The sequence below is a fragment of the Paralichthys olivaceus genome, chromosome 3 (assembly GCF_024713975.1).
Source record: "Paralichthys olivaceus isolate ysfri-2021 chromosome 3, ASM2471397v2, whole genome shotgun sequence".
In the NCBI taxonomy this organism is placed as follows: Eukaryota; Metazoa; Chordata; class Actinopteri; order Pleuronectiformes; family Paralichthyidae; genus Paralichthys; species Paralichthys olivaceus.
Window position 1 is genome coordinate 10416460 of NC_091095.1, and position 11379 is coordinate 10427838.

The window sequence follows — 11379 nt, forward strand, 5'->3', positions numbered from 1 at the left end:
GAACAGCAGAAATTTTCATGGGTACCTCAGTCACCATATTTAGGAAAAGGATGCACACTCCCCCTGAGGAACTCATGCCTGTTGTACATTTGTTACAGATTCCGTGTGCAAAGTTATCTCATGTGGTAATTGATATTTTTAATCTCGTCTCAACATCTGCAAAATAATATTTATCTGAGGATACAAAAAAATGTTTTATGTTACAACCCTGCAGGTTTTTAAAAATGAAAGAAATGAGGGACACAACAACTGCTGGTGATGGAAAAGGCAAAATAAGCCGTTATTTGTTCAATGAACAATGAACGCAAACAAACAAATCAGGAGTCGAGTGAGGCGTAGAGGGCTGCGGGTGGTGACAAATCATAAAGCCAATAAAACAAAAACACTGGCATAACTGAAAAACCCCCACGCCTCACATCACAATTTAAAGGAACAAAGAAAACATTCTAGACTATTAAATACAACACAGACAAAATTCTGAAAGAACCGCTTTCAAACAAAATTAAAATTAAAAAAAGTAGTAGTATAAAACAGGTAACAGAAATAAAATGAATTAGAACTATGGGGGATTTGCCAGGAGCACACGATTATGGGACCACCCAGCCCATCAACAAAGACAACCCTGACACCAAAGACGCCCTGTAACTGACACAAGAAATGCTTGAATGAATTTCAAGACTACATATTGCAGGCACTATTGAACATCTTAGTTCTTGTAGGTCTGTTACCTTATAAAAGCTGTAAGTGTAACATTCTCTGCCTGAGATCACCAACCATGTTTTTCTGCATCGTCATTCTCCAAAGCAGTGACGAAGAAAATCAAAGCAAAGAAGTGAAGAGCTTGATGATGAACTTCAGAGATGACACACAGTGAACCACAAAATAAATGCCTGCAGTGATGCTGTGGGCTGTGGCAGTGGCTGGAGAACTAAACACTTTCTGGAAATGCAGACTACTCCAATCCCATTTCATGTCACATCCACTGCCACAGCTACATTTGAGTGTGCAGAGGATGGCCAAGGACATCAACCTGTGTGACTGTGTAATATTCAGAGATGGCGTCTTCAGGAGCCTTGTCTAAATAAATAACATTTCCGCTGACAATTTATCTAAACAAGAGGCTGCTCATGGTGAAGCACAACTTCATTTTCATTGTTTTGTTTCTCAGCAGCTATTTACTCCAGTGGTCGGAGGCATTGTGTTTTCCATCTGTCCCATTCTTGTGAACAAGCTCAATCTCAATAACACCTTGAGGGAATTTCTTCAAATTTGGTGCCATCATTTAGTTTAGGATTTTTTTGGCCGAAGGTTTATTTATTGGTTTAGTTTGATGGTCAAAGGTTAAGGACACTGTGACCTAACAAAATACGTTTTTGGTCTTGTGAATGGTCTTTATGCACTCAACTGATCATTTTGTAAATTAATACGATTCACAAATTGATATTTTAGGCTGCAGGCATTGTGAGTTTGTTGTTAGTAAATGTTATTACAGCACTGTATCTTCTTACCTGAGTGCATTTGGTTCTTTGTCAGGGAATTCATTTGATTTTCTGAACACTGGAGACCCTCATCTACTTTCTGCAACGACACTCACCTTAAAGGCTCATTCAAAGGCTATTTGTATTAACATGGACCCTGAAGGCTAAAAAGCTGAAAGTAGCAACAGTAAGCCTTTCTTTTGCCCTTAAGCAGAAAGAAATGTATTTGATACATTGAGACCCAATCACAAACAATACATTTAGTGCAGAAATGGTAAAAAGTGTAGCTCCACAGCTACACTTCTACCATGCTATACATTGTCTAACCAGGGTAATTTATGAGGGCATTACATCTTTCATGCTAATAAATGTGTACTAAGACAATAAATAATTAAAGCTTATCATCTAATGCTTTCTAGCTGTACACAGCTCATTTATCGACCTTTTCCTGTAAGCTCAAGAGACCAAGAATATGCTTAAACTAGCATACACTCACGTGTGCATATGCCTTCATCTCATGAATGTTTTACTCTATGACTTATGCTAAGCACCCAAAAGAGAAAAATTTGACATGTAGCACATGCCACAAATATCTCAGAGGCATCATGGTCTTGCCCTCGGTCAGATGAATAATGGGGGTTCTTTTCAAGGCTAAAATTTACATCTTTTAGCCAAGTAATATCTTCTGCCTCTCATTCGCAATTCTGTGGCATTCATATATGAAATCACAGAGCAGTGTGACAGCAACAGGAACCGCCCTCAATGCAGTTGTATTATTTGACTGCAACGGTGCTCGGCTTCACCACTACTCAACTTTCATCTATGGTCTGAAAAGCATGTACCACACACACAAGGCTACACGAAGGTTTAAATCTTTATAGACTAGGCTTCACAGTCGATTTAAGGTCTTATGTGTCAACAATAAAGTAAACGTTTTATTTACAATTCAATAGATTCAATAGATTCAATGAAACAATTTACTGTTAAAGCGTACAATTTGGTTACAGAAGAAACAAAGGCTGTAAATAAAATGGTAAATGGATTGTATTCATATTGTGCTTTTCTAGTCTTGTCAACCACTCAAAGAGCTTCACAGTACAAGCTGCATTCACACAATCATACAGCGCTATAACATGCTGTACTTTTTCAATACCATTCACACATGGTTTGAGGTTCAGTATCTTGTCGAAGGACACCGCAGCCTTTGCACTGGAGCCTCTAATTAGTGGTCTACCCGCTCTACCTCCTAAGCCACAACTGCACTTTGAATTGAGTTCTTGAAATAGAATTTTGAATAGAATTTATACTAATTTACTATCTTTTGTTGCATCTTATTTATTCAATCTTTACAAAGACTTAGAAACAACAATTGGTCATTTAATGAGTTTCTTGGAGTAGCGGCTGGTTGTCTGCCAGCTGTTCAGAGCCAAAAATCAGTCCTACATCTTCCTGACACTGCCGCTTAACAGCCATTGATCACTACAACATGTATAAAAAGACAGACGTACAAAACATTGAGCATGAATAACTATTAAATCACTGATGTAACTGTATGATATATGAAAACAAATTGGCACACAGCACACAGATATGCAGATGATTAGTAAAACAATTTAAAGACACAGGTGTATTGAGCTAAAAGCACATAAACAATAATACAAAACACACATCTACACCATTAGTGAAATTAGAAAGGAAATAAAACTTTGTAAAATAGCAACTCTGAATATATCATGTATGGTTCTAAGGTCATGCTAAAGAACTGAGGTCCAAAATTTGCCAGCTGGCTAACATTGGCACAAATGTTGTTTAAGGCTTCAGGTCCTTATTGAAACATGTCTTGAGTTCCATCCAACATACTTGAAACCCGTGGACCCATTGCCTAGACAGATTATCACCACCGGATTCCACTGAAATACTCCAGTGATCAGCCCATAGCCCACTCTCCCAGAGGAGAAGAAGATTGGAGAATACGGTCTCATTAATGCAGTGACACAACTCTCAGCAGAGTCCATCAGGAGATTGTGAACAGAGACACACAACTCTGAACCTATGTGGAAGAGCACAAACCAAAACTCTGTGCTGAAAATACATTTTTACATGTGAAGAATATTAACCTCTGATTCCTGAAACTGTTGATTCTATTTGAATCCTCAAATGAAAAGAAATTGGACAATATCTCCATAGAGATCCATCAAAAGTCACGGCACTGTCATTATGAACTGAACTGAAGATTGCACCAGCAGGTTTGAGTAATCAAGAATAAAGGACAGGGGCAAAGGAAGGGTGGATGGGGTTCGGGTTTGGTCAAATTGGCTAGGCTATCTTCTTTAACACTGTATGTGCCTGTAAATTAGGAAAATGTTGGGTTGCGTTTGGACACATAAAACAGGCTTAGTTAGTTTTCTCTAACTGCAGAAAAATATAAACACATCAAAACCAACCTCCACATTCAACATAAAAAATAATGTTTAATGAAGCATTTGACGTATTACTGATTCATTTAGCCAAACTGGTTTCTCGTTTGATGAGATCATCCCAATAAAGTGTTTGAAGGAAGAGAATGATGGCTAATGTACAGTCATTAAAACTGACATGGAGATGGGGTGATTAAATCGAGTACGGCACATATGATAGTAAATGAGATACAGCCATGTTTTCAAGCAGTCACAGGGGAGAGATTCTTCATTCTTCAAGTGAGATTGCTGGAAGAGTGCGGCCACATTCAGGGAACCTGATCAGATTCCTCTGCTGTAGAAAAGCGATCATTTTGCATCTGTAAAACTTGGACGCCAAGAACTTTGAACAATTCCAATTCCAATTTGTCTTTAATAAAAGTTAGTGCAAAAAGATTGTTTCCTGTTAAGGTCAGTCTCTTTGGTCAGTCTCTTCACGCCCTCTGCTAACGTGATTTGTCCACCTACATTAGTTAGAAACAAAGTCTTCTCATAGGTCGGCCTTCTGGGAAAGTTGATTCAGAATTTTACACAGGTACCTGATAACAAATGTAAAACAGCACGACCTCGTTGTCATGTGGAGGGAACTTGATCTTGGTGTACAGTATATGAAAGTAAAATATTTTCTTCTACACTACCCAACACTGCAGTTTGCCAGTTTAGATTATGTGGCTCAGTCATCATATGATGTTGCTATGGAAACCAGGAAATGTCTCACTGAGCACAAAGGTGAACGTTAACATGCGTCTCTCCCCAGTGTCCTCGGTAGGTCGATCTATAGCAACCGATCAAAGTTGTGAAATCCTTCTGAGATGATGCTTTTTTATTCTAATGGGCTCTGAGAAAATGTATTTATATATTAAATGTACTGACATTGACATTCCTGTTCTCAAGCAGAAGTTTACACGTTTGTCTGCTGGTTGCAATTCACAGGCACTGACTGGCACACAGGAAAATGTTGAAATAAATGGCTACCACTCCAGTGACAGACAAAAGTAAATTATAGACGCAGCAAAGCACAAACATATTTATTAAGAGCATTGTGGTAAGCTGTCCCTTGAGTGGTTACAACAGGACAATACACTTTGACTCTTTTCTCCTGTGACTGAAGCCAGTGGAGATTGTTGAGAAAAAACATAAAACAAGAGGAAAGCAGATTCTGTAATCATCGCCATTCCCTCTGCAAACCTTCTTGCTGCAATTTCCATTATATGAGAGAAGCTTAATTGAATGTAAACACATTAACCTCAACCACAAATTATTGCACGTCAATATTATCCTGTTCAACGGACAGACCTTCATCACTGGTGATAAAAAAACAAATAACAGGGTGTAAACACAATTACTTTGTGGTTTGTAATTAAATCATGATATAGCTTGAGGAAATACTGATATATTCATGCTGTGCTGCAGTGGTGCTGTCAATGGTTGAAATGTGACTCTGAGCTGTAAATTAGAGGATTGTCCCATGGAGAATAATTTGGCTGTGAAGCTTTCAGCAAACAGTAAGTGACAACATAAATGTGTGCAGTTATTATTTTTCACTTCTTTAACATATAATTATACTAACCACTAGTTCTTCATGTTCTTCTTGGAAATTATGCAAATTATACACTGCACTGTCTGCATTCATGCAAATCCTCCAGTCCACTAATTAGAACCGATTTATAATTACATCTAATAAGAGGGAGTTTGATTGTCACTGCACAGCTCTGAGCCATATAGACTGCATACTGCTAATTACACGTTTTACATTTGAATTATACTTTTTCATACTATTTGAAGATGTCAAAAGTCTTATTGTACTGATCGGTACAAAGAGATTTTTTCACCACGGTTCTCTTAAACATCCTTTGCTCACTTCACTTTAACAGTTAAACATGCATAAAAGAGTTCTGCGTTGTGTTGATAAGAATGTTGGTATGTTTAGCTGTGTCGCCTCAATCAGTAATAGGCACTGAGCATTATGATGTGGAGATGGTCTGTTTGTTGGTTTATTGGTCTGCAGGATTACAATAAGACTACAAATGTGATTTCCACCAAACTTGGTCAGTCAACTGATTTTATCACATGTTGTTAGCCTGGATTAAAATAATGAAAATAATAGACATATATCATTATTTTCTTTCTTTGAGGCAAGCCACATCCCAAATGTGAATGCATTCTTCAGTCTTGTCCATTGGAAAATGACATTAACTAGTAGTTCTAAACTACAACGACATTTGAAAGGTGAACGATTCACACTGAATAGTGCTGCAGGATGCAAGGTTATATTTCATTTGAAAAGTGGTCAGAAGCCTCATTCCTTAAGGTCAAAATACCGTTCAGTATATCACCAACGATGTAAATGGACAAATCATTTAGAAATGAATAAAGTCCACAGTGAGGTTTTCTTCTGCTGTGTCTGCTTTGATGAATAACCAATGCAAAGTGGGGTTTGTTGAGAGAATTTCCGTAACATGAAAACCTGTGACCCAAAGATTCCATGTTCATGAATTGTAATGCATGTTCCCATGAATCTCAATGACTTTTTAAAATGCAATGGGGGATAAAACACAGTAACCTTGAAGAAGCAGTGATTGATGACTGATGCTGTTTGATATGTTGATGATAGCAAATGGCTCATACAATCATTCCTTCAAACGTAAAACATAAAGCCAAGAGCAAATTTGTCTGAGCCATTTACAAAACGAAGCTATGATGATGATCATCAAACATCCTGTGAGATTAATACATGACATTGATGGAGGTGAGTGAGAACATACAGTCAATAAGACCATGAAAGTTACCATGTGTTTCTATTTTTAGGCAGCTCAACCATCTAATTTATTTAGTCATGGTGGGCATGAGTGAGTGTCCACCGCAACGTCACTCAGCCTCACATTTACTCACACCTTTAGATGTATAAAGGAATTGCCTGTGTAGTCCTTTTGCTTCCTCTCCAACCAAAGCGATTGTGGATTATGTTCTGAATGGCAGGTATTCAGGTAAATCTGAAAAATCAATTAGATCTGCTTACTCAATACTAAGGCTCATTAGAGCAACTGCAGGCTAAGGATGGAAGTTTTAAATAACCCAAGGGGTCGTCAATCGTGGAAATACTAGGAAAAAAAGGCAGTCAGAAAAGGAATTAAAGACCCTTTTCTAAACCAGCCTGTATGGATTGACATGTTATTTCTTTTTAATATAAAATATGTTGGGTAAATATATATATATATATATATATATATATATATATATTTGTGTTTTATACAATTATATTGCAGTAGCTAAAGTGAGTTAATTTGAGTAATACATAGCAGTATTGTCTTCTAACAAGGTTTTGTTGAACATATACAGATATTTTCTCAACTTTGCTGTATATTTATTTTTCCTCAAATATTGGTTTCATTTTGCACTGAAAAAGAGTACTGTGGGCAAAACAGTTTCTACTCCACATTCAAATAGAAAAATAGAATTCTATTTAAAATGTTTATAGCACTCAATGTATTGAAGGTACTCGCTTGCCAAATGCCCTGTCTAGATGTAAGTATGCTGTCATTCAAAACAAGCATATTTTAGATAAGCTCAAGGGTTTGGGTTAACCCTGTGTTTATGTGCAAATGTTTTGTTTGTTTTTAATTTTGCTGTAATGTAATTTGAAGGTAAGAAATAATCTAGTTTTGAGTGGTAATTTATGTACTTTGGCATTAATTAGGTTTAATTAGATTACTTGAAGTTTGTCTTTCTTATCTTATTTCAAAATCTTATTTGCTAGAATCACAGTCTGACATATCTTAAGACATCTTATCACTTACTGCACTCACGCCCAGATTTGCTTGTTTTGAGTAAAAATATTTTTGGTGCTTAAATTTGACAGAGCATTTTCTGCTGTGCACCCTTTAAATTCTGAGTCATACAGCCAGCATCTGTGGATTCACGATGAAAAACAACATCAAAACCAATGTTTAAAATGTAAAGAGCAGCTGTGCAGACCACTGCACAAATACATTCAAAAAGAATTCAGTTTCTTATGGACTGCTCAAATAGATGAGGAGCAATGTGAACTTTGTGCAGGCTTGTGCATTGAAAGGAATATAGGTATGAGGCTGTGATTCCACAGGTCACTAACAAGTGGGGTCTAAAAGCAGTACAGTTCATTGTGTGTCTCTAGGGTGGCTGTGAGAACACTGGTAGGGTCCAGCTGCACCATTCCTCAAAGGCAGTTGCTGTAGCAACTGATGCCATAGCACAGACTCTATGCATGTGGAAGATATAATGAACCGGGCCTCTGGATGAGAGAGTAAACAGTAAAAAGTGGATCGTGGTGACAGCTGATTCATCAACAGCATGAATCCATGAACCCAGCTTGAGTGTTTTGACACAGATAGGGCCCTTTTCATAATACAGCTTGTCTGAGCATTGTTCTGGACCAGGCACACCCATTTTTACTCTCAGCATTACAATGTTGAAGTCGTCTCAAACTGGCTTAATGAAAATTAACACTTAAGTTGTTTCCTCAGCCACCAGATCTGAGTCAAATAAGCTAACATTTGGGATGTGGTAGAACAGGTGATAAGCAGCACAGATGTGAAGAAACGACGTGATGCAATGGTGTCGACATGCACAAGAATCTGTTCAACATCTTGGACGAATCGATGCCACCAAGAACTGTGGGTGTTTTGAGAGCAATGGGAGGTCTTACCCAGGTTTAATGTGGTGTCCTGCTGGGTGCTCAGGAAGTGTACTGCCTATTAGGCTGCAGAGGCGTTTAGTGTAGTTTGAGAAACAGTGTATACTTTTGAAAAAACTTTTAATTATATTTCAAACTGTTTTTTATTATTAAAAAAAGAATAATAATGAGCTTATCGATCACTATTTTACACCTTGCTGACATTCTCCTGATCTAAACAAAATTCACACTGTGCAATTATGGAGTCTCTGTTACCTTTCCGACTAAAAGGAATTACAATCACCAATCATATTTGTGATGTATCAGAGCTTCTAACACGACATTCACAACTCAGCTGCGTGCTGCAACCAGAAATAGAGCAGCATAACAGAATCGTCAGGTGGGTATGTGTAATCAGAGAGTGAGCCATTGGACTAATTGATTTGGCTTTGCTTGATCACTTCGGCTGCTCACTTCTGTCTCATTTGTCTTTATATATAGTCTGAAAAACATCTTAGTTTGCTCACTGGGGGCAGATTTACTGAAATGAATGGAAAAGACACGAGTTACTACAGTGGTGCGGTAATTTGTATTGTCGCCTCACAGAAGCTTTTTGCATTTTATCTTTTTGCAAAATTCTGTTTGCATGTGTATGTTCTCTCCTTGTCTGTGTGGGTTTTCTCCAGGTACTCCAGCTTCCTCCCACAGTCCAAACACTCTCAGATTGGGTTTAAGATGATTGGAGACTAAATTGACAGTAGATGTGAATATGTGAGTGAATGTGTGTCTCGGCCACATCATACACTGGTGACCTGTCCAGGGTGTACCTCACCTCTCATTCAATGTCTGCTGGGATTGACTCCAGCCCACTCGCGACCCTCAAAGGATAAGCGGTATAGATGATGGCTGGATAGATGGAAGAGTAACTACCAAAACGATGGAATATCTGAAAATGTCATCCTGAGTAAGCTCTGAGCTGGTTGCTTTGAAGAACCTCATGAGAAATGACCAAGATTGATAAAGGTGCATAAAGTTATATCGATTGAAGGTTCAGTTCAAAGGCCTCTGAGATTTATAATGGTGTCCAAGTTGGACTGTGATTGAGTGCACCATTAAAAAAACAAAAACTGTGATCTAAAGCCAAAATCCACTAAGGAAGTATGACACCATTAGATTCAGGACGAATCAGAAGCCTTAAAGTAGGAAGGAGCAACAGCAGAGACGAGGACCTTATCAGCAGAAGGTTTGAAGCTCAGTCTTCAGTTGGGTGCTGGAGCCAGCTCGTGATTATCGCGTGTAAAAGAATAAACTCTACTGCATTGAACTCTGACCATCTCCAGTGAATTCTTTCAACCAAAGATTGAAGACTCCAGTAGCAATAAAGTATGCATGTTGGAAAAGAAGTCTATCTGGCGCAGTATCAGACTTTTTATCTCCAACAACAACATACCTCACTCCCCACAATCACATACAATACATACCCACCTTCTTAGGCGGTCTATTTAAGAGAAAATGTTCCATCACTGTCTTTGCTTGCCCCACTGCTGCGTCAGTATTGCTGCCAGTTACTTCTGCCCCTCCACCACCCCAGCATCCACCTGTAGGCTCAGATGGGAGGGTTACTTGATTTGGTCATCACTCCCATCATATCTATGTAATCATATCAAGGGGAGTGACTAAGTCGGAGCCTAGACACCAAACACTAACCTGTTCTACTGTTGCAATAAACATTTGAACGAAAAATTAAGCTTTATATTCAGGCCTCGAGGAGTCGTAAAGCTATTGTGAAATGAGCAGAAAACACAATGCAGTAAACTGAGACGCTTTGATGAGGCAAACATGCCACAACTTAAGAGTCATATATCTTATAAATTTAACATAAATACTTAATAATACAAACAGTAGAGGTGTTTGAAATTATTGTGGCTGTAACTTTTTTATTATGAAACAAGCTGAATCTTTTGGGGTTTTGTCTCCGTTTTTGTTTCCCCCTCTGTGTTCTCCCATGAAATAATGAGGAATGTTGCTTTGTGAGGACTAACAGTTGAATGTTGTGTTATCAGCCTTCTCATATGCTTCATAGATCCAATTAAATGTGGTGTCTCATTTATCATCTGTGTAAATGTAGAATCTTCTTACAGTGAAATCTTATTAAATTGACAGTATTTGTGTAAAACAAGTGTGAATAGTAATATAATAGTTCTCCAGCTGATTAAAGCCTCTACAGACCAAAAGGTTGTTGAATTTTTTTTTTTTACTCTTGAAGAGAGAAGTAGCTTGAAGACACTCAATTCTTTTTCTTTCAGACCAAGCTTATTATTTCAGCTTGAGTCGGCCAGACTTTGTAGTTTCAGCACATTTTAGCAATCATTCCTCCTGTCAGAAAGACACAGGATATATTTTCTTTTCCTTCATTTAATCTCAAAAAGCACCTACTTCAAATCAGACAGATTTGTTTAAGAAAAAAAAGGTGAATGAGTTGATTTAAATGTTCATGCAAATATTGAATACTGAAGAGTTTTGACTTTCTAACAGCCAGTAGCTTCCCTGCAGCAGTTATCCCTGTTATGACAAGAGACAAATACTGACCTCTACTGTACTCCTGAGTCAAGCACCCAAAGTATATACTACAATACACACTATACTGCATTACAGTAATTTGCTTTTACTGTGTTTTTGCAGCTGAAAGCGCCTCAAGTACTGGATACTGCTATAATTTCCTATAACACGTGTGAGCACAAGCAGCCCACTAACCTTGCATGTCTGCTAAATACAGAATAAAAGGATCTGGAAA